Raw genomic sequence first — 19816 nt, 5'->3', positions numbered from 1 at the left:
TCCAAGAGAAAGTAGTGTTATACACTAGGTTCTTGGATGACATTTTTGTCATCTTCAATGGTACTCTAGATGATGTTAATAACTTGGTGTCATTTTTTAATGGCTCCACAGAATTTTTGAAATTCACATCTGAGTTTGCCATTGACAAGATTACCTACTTGGACGTGGAACTAGAGAAAGATAGGAGCCTAAATTGCTTCATGGCCAGCATACATCGGAAGCCGACCTTCTCGAATTCTTATTTACATTTTGACAGTGAACACCCATTACACCAAAAGAGGGCTATCGTGAAAGGCCAATTTGTTCGAGCAGCTTGCATGACATCAGAAGATAAGAAATTTCACGAGGAGTGCAAGTTCATCTTTGGTATGTTCGTCAGCAGAGGGTACCCCGCCAATTTTGTCACAGAATTGAGTTTGGAAGTGCAAGGGAAGAGGGCCAATCGCCACTTCCGCCCCATTTTGGGGAATATGGAGGATGGGTCTTTAGGTTTACCTTGCTTCACCAATGAGTCTGATACTTTCAATTGTACTTTTGTAATTTCATTCAGCTTGGATGCAATGGACATTGTGTCCATTATAAAGAAAAATTGGCGCTTATTAACCACTGAGTCAATAGGAGCATTTGGATTATTATCACCCCCTAAGGTTACTTTCAGGAGGGGCCTTAACATCAAAAACATCCTGGAGTCCAAAGTTGCTGGTTCCTCCCCAGATCTGGGATGTTCAAATGTAACATGTGCAGGTACTGCAGATACATTAAAGCAAGTTCAGCTTTTTCCATCAGGGACAAGAAGTATCTTATACAAGGAAGATTCAATTGTGCCAGCAATCGGGTGGTATATTTAGCCCAGTGTTCGGTCTGCCCAGGTTTCTACATCGGCAAGACTGATAGGAAACTACAGGAACTAGTATACAAGCACTTTTATGCCATCAGGAAGAGGAAGGTCGACAACGTTCTGGCCAAACATATATTAGATAATCCAGGTCACGAATTTTAGTTTACAGTCATCGATCAGCTAAACCAAGAGTTTATGGGGGGACTCGATTCTTTAAGACTAGAATGCAAGGAGTTGATGTGGCAACTTAAGTTGGAAGCTTACCATTTACCTGGACTTAACAGTATGCTTTCCATCAGTTGCTTCCTCAAATTGAGAAGCCTAGTGAGGTGAAGCCCCCTGGAGTGACTTAATGCCATCTGGGAGCATATTTTTGGGTTTTACCATTTTTTATTTTATTTCTGTGTTCACCATTTATTGTTTATATTAATGTTTATATTAACACTTGTGGGAATTTTTTTCCACTTTTATGCTTATTTTTAAAATACATTAATTTTTCTTGTGGTTATTGACACATTTGATTATTTGTATTTATATGTAATTATGGTGGCTTTAAAATTCAATATTTGGAGCATTATAGGTTTACCAGCATTGATGGCAGGTATGAGTAGTAGATACCGAATTGTTGAACATTTTGGCCGCTTCTTAGTTGAAAATTTCAGTGTAGTTATGTGCTTTTTAAAGGGGAGCCGCTAGGGGGCACATCTGAGTGGAGTAGTGATGTATTTATAGTGAGACAAATGTGTGGTGCAGTTTGTTTTATGAGGAAGTTGGTGAAGAGCGCCGACGAAAAGCTTGTTTTTAAGCTTAATAAAATTTCAATTTGTTTTTTTCGTTTATTGGCGTTCTTGTTTACAACATAACCTGTGGATTATAAAGAACTTTGCACACATCTATCTGAATCCAGGAGTTTAAAGGTGCTGGACCTGCAAGGGTGATTTTTTCACCAGTTTGTTTTTTGTTTTTTTAATTTTTAGAAGGTTTATGTCTTCCACCATGCAGGAAGCCAGTGGCACTTCAGACTCAAGCGACTTAACTATACTTATTAACCTCCTAACTGAGAAAGTGGATCATCTTTCACAGCGAATTGATGGGCTTTCACAAAGCGGTTCTTTGAGTCCAACGGTTCGCCCCCCAGTGGATTATCGATGGAATCTCCAGCTTTATCGGCTAGTGGAACCGGAACTGACTCGAGAGTTGTTACCATCGGCAACAAGACTTCACATAATACTGATAGCAGCGGTAAACCTAAGGGCATTTTGGGAGGCCATACAAGTTCAGGTAAGAAAATTGGAGCCTCTCCAGCTATTCTCGGTGAAACGGAGGCACTGAGGAGGGGCTATGTTGAATTAAACTTGAACAATTGGTTGAATCGCCCCTTCACTTTTCCTACTGGGGAAGACATCGGTAATATTGATATTCAAACTGAAAAATTGTCCGATTTACCTACTAAGCTCAACAATTTCGACCAAAAATTACTGAGGTTAAGGAAGTTACAACTTGAGGTATCCTACTTTGGGGAATGCCGACGTGCAAAGATTGTTCCAAAGGGGCTTCGCTCATGGCAATACCCTACAGGTTTGGAAGATGGGTCGAAATTCCACCTTCACCTCTTGGCACTTTTTGATAGACATGGGAATGAATTGATCAACTTAATCTGCGCCCACTATCAGGAAGTTATTAATCAATTAACCACGGAACTTTCCAACTTAGATGAGGAAATTAAATCAGATACCCATTTTTTCAGATATCGTTATGAATACGAAAGAGTCTTTACCAGTATCGACCAACACATTTCTAAGACCACTATAACTAAAGTGAAGAAACTCCAGAGGGACATAAAAGATTATAAAGAGGGGGTAGCCTATCCCAAACCCCCTAAATCTCAAGGGACTTTTCTAGGAAATAGCAGAACCACCATGGGGTTGCTATCTGGCCCCGAGACTAATGGTCAACTTATGCACCCCCGTGAACCGGAGAATGGATCCCTATTGAGGCGAACAAACCAGAAAATTTCAATGGAATGTGTTATGAGTATTGGGCTGGGCTTGAGCCAGGAAGAGCCGACTCTTGACAACTATGACGAAAATTTTCAAGTCCGAGCCTCATCCCCCCAGCCACAGTCGGGTCAGATGACGAGGAACAAATACAAAACTAGGAGGAACTGAGAGATCATGGTCTAGCTATTCCTTTAGTACCCCCAACGCAACCTGTGGAAATTCTTTACAACATGGGTAAAGACTTTTAAGATTTACAATTTTTCACAGTTTGTTTTTTCCCAACCATTGGTGGATGTTTTGGCTAAAGGATTAACTTTTGTACACTCCTGTAGAGCTGGTGTTGGGAGGACTATATTGGACCTGAAACTTTTTGTGAGAAAGTTGAACCTGTCACTGTTGTTGGGTGATTCCCAAAAACGCAAGAACCCTTACCACATACCAAGTACTTTTAATCTGCCATTACTCCCAGCTGTCAGAATTTTCGAACAATTGTGTGGTCTTGACATCCGCCACCTCCTCAATTCAAGGCGCCAGGCTCATTTTAATATCACTAAGGAGGAGAGGGCCTTGTTAGAGGCACTCAGGTTTGCATCAGTTAGACTTATGCAACCCGACAAGGGAGGGGGATTGGTGGCTATGGATATGAATGACTACAATGACAGGATGTTGGCTATTCCATCTTCTGATACTTACCAGGAGGCTTCTAAGAATGAATTGAATCTTAGCATGTGCCACATCCAGTCATTTTTTGGGGAGATGTTCATTAATGGCATTATGGATGTGGATGTATATAATTTTGTTTCTGTGGCATCACCTAAAATTCCAGTCTTGTTTGGGAACCCCAAGATACACAAGAACATCTATGATCCACCAATGCGGCAACTGGTCAGTGCCAGAGGAAGCATTACATATGCAGTGGCCTAGGTGGTGGACAAGATTCTCAAGAAGTATGTGGACAGAGTTCAATACATTTTGAGAGATTCTTGGGCATTTTTGGAAAAAGTGGGTTCTGTTCCATTTAATGCTGATTGTATTCTCTTGACCATTGACGTTGTTGACCTGTATTCATTTATCCCCCATTTGGAGGCGGTTGAGTGGATCCAATTGGAAATGGTTTTTCACCATGCTCCTGCAGAAGAAGTTATGATGGTCAGCGAACTATTGGAGGTTATTCTTACCAGCAACTTTTTTACATTTAATAACTGGTGGTTCCACCAATTGATTGGGGTCCCTATGGGATCGCCCTGTGGAGCCAGTGTGGCCAATTTAGTTATGGCCCACTGAGAGAGGGTGTTTGTTCTAGCTAATTCTTTGATCCAAGAGAAAGTAGCGTTATGCACTAGGTTCTTGGATGACATTTTTGTCATCTTCAATGGTGCTCTAGATGAAGTTAATAACTTGGTGTCGTTTTTTTAACGGCTCCACAGAATTTTTGAAATTCACATCTGAGTTTGCCATTGACAAGATTACCTACTTGGACGTGTAACTAGAGAAAGATAGGAGCCTAAATCGCTTCATGGCCAGCATACATCGGAAGCCGACCTTCTCAAATTATTATTTACATTTTGACAGTGAACACCCATTACACCAAAAGAGGGCTATCGTGAAAGGCCAATTTGTTCGAGCAGCCCGCATGACATCAGAAGATAAGAAATTTCACGAGGAGTGCAAGTTCATCTTTGGCATGTTTGTCAGCAGAGGGTACCCTGCCGATTTTGTCACAGAATTGAGTTTGGAAGTGCAGGGGAAGAGGGCCAATGGCCACTTCCACCCCATTTTGGGGAATATGGAGGATGGGTCTTTAGGTTTACCTCGCCTCACCAGTGAGTCTGATACTTTCAATTGTACTTTTGTAATTTCATTCAACTTGGATGCAATGGACATTGTGTCCATTATAAAGAAAAATTGGCGCTTATTAACCACCGAGTCAGTAGGAGCATTTGGACTATTATCACCCCCTAAGGTTACTTTCAGGAGGGGCCTTAACATCAAAAACATCCTGGAGTCCAAAGTTGCTGGTGCCTCCCCCAGATCTGGGATGTTCAAATGTAACATGTGCAGGTACTGCAGATACATTAAAGCAAGTTCAGCTTTTTCCATCAGGGACACAAAGTATCTTATACAAGGAAGATTCAATTGTGCCAGCAATCAGGTGGTATATTTAGCCCAGTGTTTGGTCTGCCCAGGTTTCTACATCGGCAAGACTGATAGGAAACTACAGGAATGAGTATACAAGCACTTATATGCCATCAGGAAGGGGAAGGTCGACAACGCTCTGGCCGAACATATATTAGATAATCCAGGTCACGAATTTTCATTTACAGCCATCGATCAGCTAAACCAAGAGTTTATGGGGGGACCATATTCTTTAAGATTAGAATGCAAGGAGTTGATGTGGCAACTTAAGTTGGTAGCTTACCATTTACCTAGACTTAACAGTATGCTTTCCATCTGTTGCTTCCTCAAATTGAGAGGCCTAGTGAGGTGAAGCCCCCTGGAGTGATTTAATGCCATCTGGGAACATATTTTTGGGTTTTACCATCTTTTATTTTATTTCTGTGTTCACCATTTATTGTTTATATTAATGTTTATATTAACACTTGTGGGAATTTTTTTTCCACTTTTATGCTTATTTTTAAAATACATTATAATTTTTCTTGTGGTTATTGACACATTTGATCATTTGTATTTATATGTAATTATGGTGGCTTTAAAATTCAATATTTGGAGCATTATAGGTTTACCAGCATTGATGGCAGTTATGAGTAGTAGATACCAAATTGTTGAACATTTGGCCGCTTCTTAGTTAAAAATTTCAAAGTGTAATTATGTGCTTTTTAAAGGGGAGCCTCTAGGGGGTGCATCTGAGTGGAGTAGTGATGTATTTATAGTGAGACAAATGTGTGGTGCAGTTTGTTTTCTGAGGAAGTTGGTGCAGAGCGCCGACGAAAAGCTTGTTTTTAAGCTTAATAAAATTTCAATTTGTTTTTTTTGTTTATTGGTGTTCTTGTTTACAACATAACCTGTGGATTATAAAGAACTTTGCACACATCTATCTGAATCCAGGAGTTTAAAGGCGCTGGACCTGCAAGGGTGTTTTTTCACCAGTTTGTTTTTTTGTTTTTTGAATTTTTAGAAGGTTCCTCATACAATACCACACCTCCTCTCTAGGCACTCTGTCATATGCTTTCTCTAAGTCCACAAAGACCCAATGCAACTAATTCTGACCTTCTCTGTACTTTTCCATCAACAGTCTCAGAGCAAACATTGCATCTGTAGTGCTCTTTCCTGGCAAGAAACCATACTGATGATCACTAATCATCACCTCCTTTCTTAACCTAGCTTCTACTACTCTTTCCCATAATTTCATGCTGTGACTGATCAATTTTATCTCTCTGTAGTTGCTACAGCTCTGCATATCACCCTTATTCTTAAAAATCAGTACCAAAACACTTTTCCTCCACTCCTCAGGCATCCACTTACTTTCCAAGATTTCATTAAATAATCCGGTTAAAAATTCCACTGCCATTTCTCCTAAACACCTCCACAGGTATGTCATCTGGACCAACAGTCTATCCATTCCTCATCATCTTCATTGCTATCCTTACTTCCTCCTTGCTAATCCATTGCACTTCCTGATTCACTATCCTCACATCATCCAGCCTTCTCTCTCCCTCATTCTCTTCATCCATCAGCCCCTCAAAGTACTCTTTCCATCTGTTCAACACACTCTCCTCGCTTGTGAGTACATTTCCCTCATTATCCTTTATTACCCGTATCTGCTGCACATCTTTCCTAGCTCGGTCCCTCTATCTAGCCAATCAGTACAGGTCCTTTTCTCCCTCCTTAGTGTCCATCCTTTCATACAACTCTCCATATGCCTTAGCCTTAGCCTTCACCACCTCTTTCTTTGCCATGCTCCTCATCTCCTTATACTCCTGTCTACTTTCTTCATCTCTCTGACAATCCCATTTCTTCTTCGCCAACCTCTTCCTCTGTATACTCTCCTGTACTTCCTCATTCCACCACCAGGTCTCCTTGTCCTCCTTCCTCTGTCCAGATGTCACCCCAAGCACCTTTCTAGCAGTTGCTCTGCTGTAGTTACCCAGCTGTTCGGTAACTCTTCACTGCTACCCAGTGCCCGTCTTAACTCTTCTCTGAACTCCACCTCACAATCACCCTTTTTCAATTTCCACCATTTGATCCTTGGTGCTGCCCTCACACTCCTCCTCTTCTTGATCACCAGTGTCATCCTACAGACCACCATTATATGCTGCCTAACTACACTTTTCCCCATCACCACTTTACAGTCTCCAATCTCCTTCAAACTGGCCCTCCTGCATAGGATATAATCCACCTGTGTGCATCTCCCTCTACTCTTGTATGTCACCCTATGCTCCGCCCTCTTGTTAAAATATGTATTCAACACAGCCATGTCCATCCTTTTTGCAAAATCCACTACCATCTGACTTTCTGCATTCATTTCCTTAACACCATACCTACCCATCACTTCCTCATCCCCTCTGTTCCCTTCACCAACATGCCCATTGAACTCTGCTCCAATCACCACTCTCTCACCCTTGGGTACTGTCATCACCTCTTTATCCAACTCACTCCAAAATTTTTCTTTCTCATCCATCGCACACCCAACATGCGGAGCATATGCACTAACAACATTCATCATTACACCATCAATTTCCAGCTTCATAAGCATCACTCTATCTGACACTTTTCACCTCCAAAACACTCTTGGCATACTGTTCCTTCAGGATAACCCCTACCCCATTTCTCCTCCCATCCACACCATGATAGAACAATTTGAACCCACCTCCAATACACCTGGCCTTCCCACTCATGAGTTCATGAAATATACAAGTGGATAGTTTTGTGTTTATTGTCCTGTAGCCAGAAAACTGAGGTTTCTTAAAGAAGTAGTTTAATAAGTAAATGTCTAGAAAAATATACAGTGGCAGTCATAAAAATGTGGCAAAAAACAGCATGTAATGTGACTGAAATTTCCGTGGGCCTGTTTGTGTCTCAGAGGCTGCACAAACTAGAAATAAATGAATAATAGAGTGTCTCTGGTCAGAAACCACTAGCATATGCTGTGGGTGGATGCAAAACGTGGCACATTTTGAGTATATGCTAATTTCTGTGGTAGTCTCACTCTTGGCATAAGCCCATTGAAAATTAAATGCTCTTGTTAATGATTACATCTCTCCCATATTCTGATCCCAAAAGTAGCTGAATTAAAATTGTCATCTCTAAAGTAGTCCCCTCTTACCCCCTGTCCCTTGAAGATATGAATTAAGTGCTCTTGTCTGCAAATTTCCCCTCTCCACACACCTTAAATTACATGATTATGTGTATGGTTATTGGCCAATAGTCTGCGTTACTTTTCACTTGTTAGTAAGCAATTAACTACTCATGTCTAGAAAGGTCCTTCCTCCCATCTCCCTCTTATTAACAAGTAATTTGAGTTTTATACTTATAGCAGTATCTCTTCCCATCTTCACCTCCTCATATAATCAGATTAAGGCTGAGATTCATGATTACCAGCATGTTGTGCTAAGCTTGTTTACATGATGCCCAGCAAGAGACCAACTGTGTAAGTCAGGAAACAGCCGCACATGTTGCAGCTGGGTGCAAAACAAGGGTTAGCAGCTGAATCTGCTAATAAGTGTTTAAAAAACTGAGGTGCATGCTAATGAAGCAAAAAAAAAAAAAAAGCATAGTGAAGCAATTCAGAAACATATAAAATGAGTGTGAACATGTTGCACTCACTTTAGCTTTGAATTTCAACAGAAGCTGGATACAGACATTAAAAAGCTATATGTGCAACAGGCTCTCATACAAGGTGCTGCAGCTGCCAGACCACAGCCTAGAAGACGGAGGATGTTCAGACCACATTTGACTTACCATGGACTACATGAAATAAAAATGGCAGATCACTACAGGGTGGACAGGGATACTATAGATCAAATAGTGAATGTCTGCTGTCCTCATCTGAGGCCCCATGGGAATCATGGAGTACTCATCCCAGTGGAAACTAAGGTATGTGTAGCATTATATATATGAGCTACAGGCACTTTTCAGTGACCCACAGGGAACAAAGTGGGGGTGTCTCAGGCTTTTATCTCAAGAATACTCCAGTTCCTCAATGCAATGCTGCAACATGTTGGGGAGCATATCTGGTTTCCACATACTCCAAAGGAGAGATAGACATACCACCATGCAAAATGTCTGTGACATAGCACATTTTGCTAAGGCACTGGGAATTATTTGCATATAATGGAGATCCCACAACTATTTTCTTAAGATTATATTATCATTATCATCATTATAATCCCCCTTTTCCCATTTTCTACATGGAGTCGAGGTGTTGTGTCAGCTGTTGCCATCTCTCTCGATTCAGGGTCACTCTCCTATGTTCTTCAACAGTCATTTCTGAATGTTGTAGGTCTTCTCTCACACAATCCATCCATCTGTATGCTGGACATCCTTGTTTCCTCTTGCCTTATTTCTGCTTGTCCCAAATATTCTTCATCAGATTGTCTTCTGCTTTCCTGCACATGTGCCAGAACCACCCTAATCTGTTTTCAGTGACCCTCTCTGCAATTGAAACTACTTGGGCTTCTGCTCTGATATCCTCCCTTCATTGTCTATCCTACAGTGTGCATCCTACCACCCATCTCATACCTTCATCTTCATCAACTCTAGCTTCCCCAACTGCTCTGCCTTTACTCCCAAGGTTTCTGCACTATACAGTAGTAGTGGTCATACCACTGTTTGCCACGCCTTACTTTTCAGCTTCTTTGGCATTCTTCTTACACTACCCCTGACACTCTGTGCCAGCTAGCTGCAGTCCCTCTGATTCTACCTTTGACTGTCTCATTCAGACTTCCCTTCTCCTCAACTACCCCTTCCAGGTGATTGATGCTGTTAACCTGTTCTGCTATTAAGCTTCTTCTGATTTCCCCATTTGCTGCCATTACACCTCTCTTATCTGTATTCAGTTTCATACCATTGGCCTTCAGTTTTGCATTCCATTCCCTATACTTTGCTGAAGTTCTTGTTCAGAGCCTGCCTGTCTTGCCACATCATAATATAGTCCATCACCAGTATGAACAGCAGTTGGGCTCACAGGTGAACCCTGATGTACGCACTCCCACTGGGAAGACTTCTGTGAATCCAAACTTTGTACTTGGGTCATTGGGTCATTGTACATACTCTACACTAATTCTACCAGTGTTATGGGACTTTGAACCATTGCAGGACTGTCTAACTCAGCTTTCTTGGAGCTTGCCATCTGCTTTCTCCAAGTCTAGGAATGCCTAGTTGGACTCTTTCCTCATCTCTAGCTTCTTGTCAACAATCTGTTTCACTATAAACCTCGTCAGTTATGTTACATCCTGATCTGAATCTGAGTTGATCATCTCCCATGTTACATTCTACTGCTCTGCATTTATGTATATCTATCACCCTCTCCAGTACTTCCATGTAGTGTGACATGATTTTGATACCTCTGTAGTGCCCACATTTATAAATGTCCCCTTTGTTCTTGTGCACTGGCACCATTATGCTTATTCGTCAGTTGTCTGGAATGTGCCTTTCACTCCATACTGCTATGAGTACTTCAATAACCATTTCCTCCCTACCTCACCCAGGACCAGCCTTAGGTCAACTGGTGCCCTAGGCAAAAGGGCTCCATGGCTCCCCTCCCCAACACAAGACAGTGCCCCCATCCTGGTCTACCTACACCAAATAAATAGTGGAAAAGCACCCTTGCTAGAGCGGCACCCTAGGCAGCCTCCTAGTTAGTCTATGCCTAAGGCCGGCTGTGACCTCACCAAACTTCTTAAACATATTGAACAGATCTGCCATGACCTCATCTGAGCCTGCTGCTTTCTCTGACTTCATTTTCCTTTGTGTTGCTCTTACTTCTTCTAGGGTGGGGAAGCACAGCTTCTGTAAGCTTTTCTTCATTCAGAAGCTGCTAGAAGTACCCCTTCCATCTGTCTTTGATGTCCTGTGGACTGGTGAGCAGGTTGCTGCTGGCATCCCATATTAAGGGTGTCTGATAACTATGACTACTTTATCTTTCTGTCTTTGCCTTGCAACCTAATAGAGTTTCTTTATTCCAAGTACTGAGACACTTTCAAGGAGCTGGAAGAGTGCCTCTGATGCCTTGTTCTTCACTATTGCAAATGCTCTCTTATCCTCTTTGCTAAATAGCCAGTATTCCTTCTTAGCCTGGTGTGCACTCCTTCTTTCTTTGGATGACTTCCTAGACTTATGCATTCCACCAACAGCTTTCGTTATGTACTTTATTTGCAGACCTGGCTTGGCCACATATCTGTTCTATAGTCCTCACACATGCTGTTGTGAGGCACTGCCATTCATCTTTGCAGTGTTTTTTGTCTTAGATTTCTAAAATAAAAGTTATTTAATTACATACCCTTATAATTTTTATTAAAAATATATGTTTTTTTTTTATTTTTAGAAATCCAAGACAAAAACACTGTAAAACAAATATTTTCTTTTATTGTTTTATGTGAAGCTAGTCCTTCCACTGGCCTTATATTGACATATCATAAAAAGAAGAAACTCTGCTCCAAAGCCACAAAACAGTGTTTTAATAAACCAAATGTAAACACGCTCATTTCCAATACTACAGAAACATCATCAGACAACCAAATACACTACCTCACATCCTTTAAATACCATAAAAAGCTAAACCTCACTTCCTTGAGGGGGTGGCACCCAAGAGCAAGGCATGTTATACAGCATCTTGTGCAACATCTCACTTTCTAAGAAAGGTGGTGCCAAAATGCAGAACATTTTGTTACCTTCTTAACAAATAAAATCCTAGTGCATGTTGAATACTAAAAACTAAAAACATATATGCATACATAGATATTAATGCCAATAATAAAATTGCATTGAGTAGTTTAAATACTAAAAAAGTACATATTGTTTCATAATAAAAATCAAACAGTACCTGCTTTCAACTTTAAAACGGGTTTGATCGATATGCACTCATTAAGCCCGGGGGGGGGGGTGGCATTTAAGAGAACTTGCCAATACAGTTCCCTTTTCTCCATGAAGGTCTCCCAGTCACCCCCTCTATCTAGTGCACTCACCTTTTCCAGGATAACAAACACAAATTTCTTATAACCATGACACATGATGGAATGTTTACAAAGTGCATTATTTGTATTTTTGCTCTTGCTCTGCGTGGAGACATGTGTGAATGGGCGTACCTTCGTTGAAGGTTGTACATCAGGGCTGGCAACTCAGTATGTAAAAAATCTACTGCCAATCATTAACGGACCAGATTTCCGCTGTGGCGACCCCTAACCGGGAAAAGCCGAAAGACACATCTTCAAACCCACTGGTGCCATTATAGGTCACAATGGAGAGTCAATAACTGATGGTTGGGGAATGAGAAAATGTGGGGCCTGTCGACAATGCAGGTACTGTCGACAATGCAGGTACATCCTAGAGGTTAGTAGTTTCCCTGTTCAAGGTTGCCCATATTTGCTTACAGTTAATGGTAAATATGATTGTAATACTAAGGGAGTTATTTACATCAGTTTTTGTGCCACCTGTTCTGTTTTTTTATATTGGCAAAACCAATGGCCCCTTATGTATGAGAATTTATCAACATCTTTATACTATCAAGAGCATGCCTTGCTAGCATAACATGTCTTGCTCCTGGGCGCCACCCCCTCAAGTGAGGTTTAGCTTTTTATTGTATTTAAAGGATGTAAGGTAGTGTATTTGCTTGTCTGATGATGTTTCTGTAGTATTGGAAATGAAAGTGCTTACATTTGGTTTATTAAAATACCATTTTGTGGCGTTGGAGCAGCATTTCTTCTTTTTGCAGTATTATTTTTCCCTGTTGGGCTTGGTTATTTGGACATTATCATAAAAGAAAGAGAAAGGGAAACAGAAAAACAGAAAACTATGTACTGTTATCCATGTATTTCACCTGTACATGATCATGATTCAGCTGCACTTATTTTTATATGTTGTACTAGCTATAGTAATTGTTTTAAAATTATGATCTCTGTTTATGAGTTATTACATAATATTGCATCTCACTTACTTCATTTTAGCTCATTTTGCTCTGTTCATTTTTCTTTCAGCTTGTGTAGTGTCACCAGAAACTGTTGTTCATGTTTTGCATGGATTCAAATTGTTTCACTAGTAGAATGCGCTTCAGTCAAAATAAAGATTATCTGAGCTGGTTTCATGGCATAGAAAGATGAAGCCCTGACTACAGCCCTGGTGAACAATGTCCAGTTAGTAGCATGAAAATCTATTGACCTAGGAGGCAGAAGACTGGCTCACTACCAGCAGATTGCTTATACTCTGGGGAGCAATACTGATGTCTAGCAGTGGTTAGGTGTAACATGTGCCTGTAATGGCTAGTGTAACATGTGCCTGTAATGGTTGGTGTAGCATGTTCCTGTAATGGCTGGATTGGCTTGTAGAATCAGTGCAGAGGTCAGGTCTGTGGTGCTGGGAAAATGAGGTGTTGAGCATGGTAGTATGTATGCATCCTCCCCCTAACCAGGCAGCAATTGTGAGTCAGCAATTTGCCTGTAGGAGGAATGGGTAGGATGCCCCTTAATAACCAGAAACTGGGCATCTTCCTACCATTACACTCTCTTCATAGGGGGAATAAGTGGACTGATTAGGCTTCCAGGACTGGAACAAAAGAGCCATGGCATTTTTGTCTAGCTTGGGGATACCTGGCCCTTGCCCCAGATGAAACAAATGGTTCAAATGGATATAGGTAGAAGGACCATTGCACAGGTCCCAGGTGGAGTGAATATTTATATCTTTAGGCTTACTTATCTAATAGGCATGGCAAGCAGAAAATATTAACCAGTGAAAACAGGAAAAAGCAAAACAAGAATGTTAGCTATCCATCAAGCAACAGATATGTGAACAAGACCTAATGCTTCTGATCTTTCTGTAGGTACAGAGAGGAGCAATCAGGGAAGAAACATCATCACTTCCTTGTTCTGTTATTCACATTAGTTTTAGGAAGAGCTTAATGTTTTTTTTTTTTAATATACAAAGTTAACAGCCATGCTTTTTTCAGATGATCAGCTTTGAAGACAACTTAGGCTTTCTGGCATGCTGTAGCAATTACTAGTAGGGCATTGTTTTTTCTCCATATGCATCAGGCTCCCTACATTCAAAAGCTGCAGTCAAACAACTGAACATCAGTCCTCCATAGCTCAGGTCACTTACATAATTCTTTAAGTAATACATTTATGTTTTACTATAGAATATAGTTAGTTAACCCTGATTTAAAATGGAAGAGAAGTATAAAAATACATTTAAGCCATGATGCTCAAGCTATAATAAAAAGGGAACCGCTATTTTAAAAAGGCATCTATTCAGAAATTTTCAGGCTTAGGCAGCTTAGTACAGTTGTCATTTAAGTAATATGGCTAAGTAGTTTGATGCTGGGAATTCAGCCAAGAAAGAACAGGGATTAGTACTAAATAATCAACAATTAATTAAGAACAGAAATATATATATATATATATATATATATATATATATATATATATATATATATATATATATGGTTCCCATTCAGAAGCCTGAAACATCATAAGCCTGAAAATCAAAATCCTGAAACCAAAAGCCTGAAAATTCAGAATCCTGAAAACTCAAAATCCTGAAAGCCCAAAATCCTGAAAGACCAAAATCCTGAAACTCAAAATCCTGAAAACACAAATAATGCTAATATGTCACTATAAAGACACTAATATCTACCAACTGACCCTGACCCTAACCCTAACCCTAAGGTCCGTCACTATCGCACACTCACCTGACCCGCCCTAACCCTAACTCACTTAAACCCCTAACCCCAATATTTGTCACTATTGCATACATGCCTAACCTGCGCCCTAACCCTAACTCACTTAAACCGGCCCTAACCCTAACATAAAACCAACCGCACACTTACCTGACCCCAACGCATGACCTAACACCACAGGGCTAACAATAGCAAAGCCACAATGACATCAGTATGTCTATTTTGTGTTTTCAGGATTTTGAGTTTCAGGATTTTGGTCTTTCAGGATTTTGGGCTTTCAGGATTTTGAGTTTTCAGGATTCTGAATTTTCAGGCTTTTGGTTTCAGGATTTTGATTTTCAGGCTTATGATGTTTCAGGCTTCTGAATGGGAACCATATATATATATATATATATATATATATATATATATATATATATATATATTTATTATTATTTTTTTTATGGGTCTACTTTGTTTCATTGACTCTCATTTCACTGAATTTCATTTCATCCTGACCACATCGTTGAAAACTTAAATTACTGAAAACTCATTTCACTGACTCTCATTTCATTGAACTGAACAAATGAACTTAGTATATGGCACTGTGTAGAGTACTGCAACCAAAGAAAACTGGTAACCTTTGCTGTGAGCTACAATCCTTTATTCCATAAAGCGCTTTTCGTTCAAATGCAATCCTTGAACTTCTTCAGATGGATTAGTCAGATACTAAAAGCATTTAAATACTGTTTCAAATTAGTCAAATGGTATCAGCTGTAAAAATTTAAAGTTATATTACCCTTTATACTTAATTGTTAAAATCATTCCTCATTATACCATTTAAAAACATTACCAACTGTATAAATTCATTAAGAATAATACTAAGAACAATAAGCCTTTCTATTAATATCAAATGCAAGTTACTTATATTACTATGAATGATAATAATTCCCTAAAATTATTTAAAATACAAAAATAATAATAAAATAACATATGTTCCAGCAGCTGTGATACATTTCACATCTCATAAGATTATGACATGAATTTAACCTTGTTTGAAGACATTTAACAAACCTAAACATACTACCTACATAAACTTTTCATTTTTAATATTGTCATAATTGAGCCCATTTCATTCAAACCAGGGTCATTATATGCATACAAACGTATCTGCCATATTAGTTCGAGCCTTTCAAGTTCTAATTCAATTGCCCCCCCCCCCTCATATTTGTTGGAACTTGGTCTAAAACCCAAAATTTAAATTCATGTTCAGGGCATTCTTGGATATGTTTAGCCAATGCATTACCCTGGCTAAATTGTTTGATACTGTATATATGATCATATATTATATCCCTCAATCTCCGTTTTATTTTGCCAATATAATACTTAAGACAGTGTTGACACTTAGCTAAATATACGACCATTTTGGGATTACAATTATATTTACCTCTACTATACAATACTTTCTTATTGTGAATGACTATTGATAATCCCACTTGAATATATTTACAATAAGGGCATCCCAAACATTGTTGCATGCCCTTATATTTAATATGCGTGTTTTGAATATTTTCAAATAAATTCTTGAAATTTCTATCTCTTTTCGTGACAAATTTAGGACTTGATCCTAATTTCTCCAATAACTCTTTGTCTTGTGTAATGATGTTCCAGTTTTTACATACTATATTCCTAATATATCAAAAGTCCATATTAAACGTGACAACAAAATTTACATTTATATTGTTAACTCTGTTGTCATTAGGTAATATTTCCTGTATTGGTTCTGGAGTATTATTAGAGAGCACCTCCATTAAATTACTATCTATTCTATTTTGATCTAGGATAAGTTTATACATTCCACTAACTCTTTTATCTATCACTTCAGTTATAATTTCATCTAAAAGGCCATCAGGATATGCTCTTTTAGTAAACATTTGTCTTAACAAATTACATTCAGACAAAAATTCTTCCTCTCTAGTAATCATGCGTGCTGCCCTAACCAACTGTCCTTTAACCACCGACATTTTTTGATGGAAAGGGTGCACGTTTGAGAAGTGAAGAAATGTGTTAGAATAAGGTTTTCTATATATCTTCGCTTCAAATTTCTTATCAATATCATTTTTAATCAGTAGAATGTCTAACTTTGCTATTTCCTTTTCATGAAAGTTATATGTAAACTCCAAAAATTCAGTAGTTTGATTAAAATATTCTACCATTATTTCAGCTTGGTCCTTATTACCTTTAAAAAGAATGAATATATCATACAAAAATCAGGTAAAGTATGCTATTTGTGACTTTTTGTGGTTATCAATAGTCATTCACAATAAGAAAGTATTGTATAGTAGAGGTAAATATAATTGTAATTCCAAAATGGTCATATATTTAGCTAAGTGTCAACACTGTCCTAAGTATTATATTGGCAAAACAAAACGGAGATTGAGGGATAGAATATATGATCATATATACAGTATCAAAAAATTTAGCCAGGATAATGCATTGGCTAAACATATCCAAGAATGCCCTGAACATGAATTTAAATGTGGGGGTTTAGACCAAGTTCCAACAAATATGAGGGGGGGGGGGCAATTGAATTAGAACTTGAAAGGCTTGAACTAATATGGCAAATACGTTTGTATGCATATAATGACCCTGGTTTGAATGAAATGGGCTCAATTATGCCAATATTAAAAATGAAAAGTTTATGTAGGTAGTATGTTTAGGTTTGTTAAATGTCTTCAAACAAGGTTAAATTCATGTCATAATCTTATGAGATGTGAAATGTATTGCAGCTGCTGGAACATATGTTATTTTATTGTTATTTTTGTATTTGAAATAATTTTAGGGAATTATTATTATTCATAGTAATACAGGTAACTTGCATTTGATATTAATAGAAAGGCTTATTGTTCTTAGTATTATTCTTAATGAATTTATATAGTTGGTAATGTTTTTAAATGGTATAATGAGGAATGATTTTAACCATTAAGTATAAAGGGTAATATAACTTTACATTTTTACAGCTGATACCATTTGACTAATTCAAAACAGTATTTAAATGCTTTTAGTATCTGACTAATCCATTTGAAGAAGTTCAAGGATTGTATTTAAACAAAAAGCACTTTATGGAATAAAGGATTGTAGCTCACAGCAAAGGTTGCCAGTTTTCTTTGGTTGCAGTTGTTTCATTGTTTTTGGAATTTTCTACTGTGTAGAGTACTGTAAGGCAAGTAAAAGGTATATGCCCTTTTCCCCACTGTAGTGGGATCCTATCAGGACCTACACCTTCTGTCATTGCTAGCACCTCTGACGTACATATTATAAGAGTGTACCCTAAATTATGAAGATGGATGCCTTACTTGTGTCTGGCAATGGAGGGAGTATTACCTGTCAGTCTTAACTTGTAGTCGGACCCTATATACAATGTTAAGGAGAAGATGTATCTGCCTGTAGTATTACATTCATGTAATCCAACAAGGCAGGACAACTATAAACTGGGAAAAGCCTGCAAGCTGCCTGGAGTCAACCTACTGTAGCTAGTAACATCACCTTCCAACAGAATGAGACAACAAAATCATAACACTGAAATTGACCAAGATCTCCTTGGAGAGGTGATTAATCTGAAGTTACCATTCTCAACAGCGGATTGGATCTTGGCCACAATTAACCTTTTAGAGTCAATAAAGTTTACAAAGCAATAAAGGTTGGTTTCAGAAAAAGTATGACATATGCTCCTTCCAAAGCTTGAAAATATGTTTTCCTCCTGATCCTCATGACTGTATGACCATCAAATCCTTTTCCCATTCACCCAGTTGGGCTGCTTGGTCCTCCATCTCCAAAGGCAAACTCCCTACAGCTCATTCATTCTTCTAGAGTTGTGGAGCATGTGCTGGAAGGGGTATGATCACCCATGGGAGGATCAGAGTTTCACACTTAAGGTTTAATATTACCCCTAAACAATAAAACAGCAAGTGTAGAGCAACAGACAAGCAGATACTTCCAGTATAATCCACTAAAACCAGAATAGGCAATGACAGGGAAATAGCCAACACACTTTTAATAAAATAAGCGCTTTCGTAAAGTTTAATAACTAAACTTCTTCAGACAAAAGCAGTAACCAAAACAGAGCAAATAAATACTCGTTCACATATCACATGATCGTGTAGATAGTCACATGACAATACAAAAATCATTCACTAATTCCCCATTCAACAACCCACCTCTTCCTACAAAATACATGTAATCAGTTAAACTAAGTTATAACAGTTTTTAAAAATGTAAATATGTAAAATGTATTAACATGCTAAACTTCTCAACTTCAGCATGCAAGCTATTTACACACATCATTCAGTCCAGGCTGACTGTAGGCATATGACCTTATCTGCTAAAAAAACTCCCATTGTTCTAATCTCAATGACAGTGCCCCCCTCCATCATACTCCACATGGTCTATTACCTTAAACAAAAAGGAAAGTCCTGGATGACCTACTGAGTGTTTTGCTAGGGCATTTTCCAATTTACCCTTCCTAATGCTATACAGATGTTCGTATAGACATTCCCTTAATTTACAGTCAGTCTTTCCTATGTAAAAACAAGGAAAAGACTGACATTTGGCTAAATAAATAATACCTGTACAATTACAAGTGTATCTGCCCCTACACTTATATTTATGTCCTCTGACCAAAAATGAGTTCCCTATGTCTATATATTTACAATAGGGACATGCCTCACATTTATACATCCCTTGTTGTCTCACAGAACTTCACTTCCTAAATTCCAATAAATTCTTTAGGTTCTGACCCTTTTTAAAAATAAATCTAGGTCTCCCTTCAACTTTACCCATTAGTGACTCATCGGATGTAATTAGACACCAATTTTTAAATAAAATTTGTTTTATGTCGAAGGAATCAATACTAAAAGGTGTAAGGAATGTTAAATAAAAATTAATATCATTGTCAACAATATTATCTACCTTTACTGTGTCATCTCCTTCTAGGGGGGGGGGGGATTTTTATCGTTCAAAATAGATTTAAAGTGCCCTGACATTCTCTTCACTTGTATTTCAGTTATAAGCTCATTCAATAATTGGGCAGGGTAACCCTATCTCAGAAACATGTTTTTCAATAGGTCACACTCTGCAAGAAAATCTAAATTGCTG

Source organism: Protopterus annectens, chromosome 2.part0 (genome assembly GCF_019279795.1).
Source record: "Protopterus annectens isolate FY-2018-M chromosome 2.part0, PAN1.0, whole genome shotgun sequence".
Taxonomy (NCBI): domain Eukaryota; kingdom Metazoa; phylum Chordata; order Ceratodontiformes; family Protopteridae; genus Protopterus; species Protopterus annectens.
The sequence above is the reverse complement of the archived record's forward strand: the minus strand, read 5'-3'. Positions refer to the sequence as shown.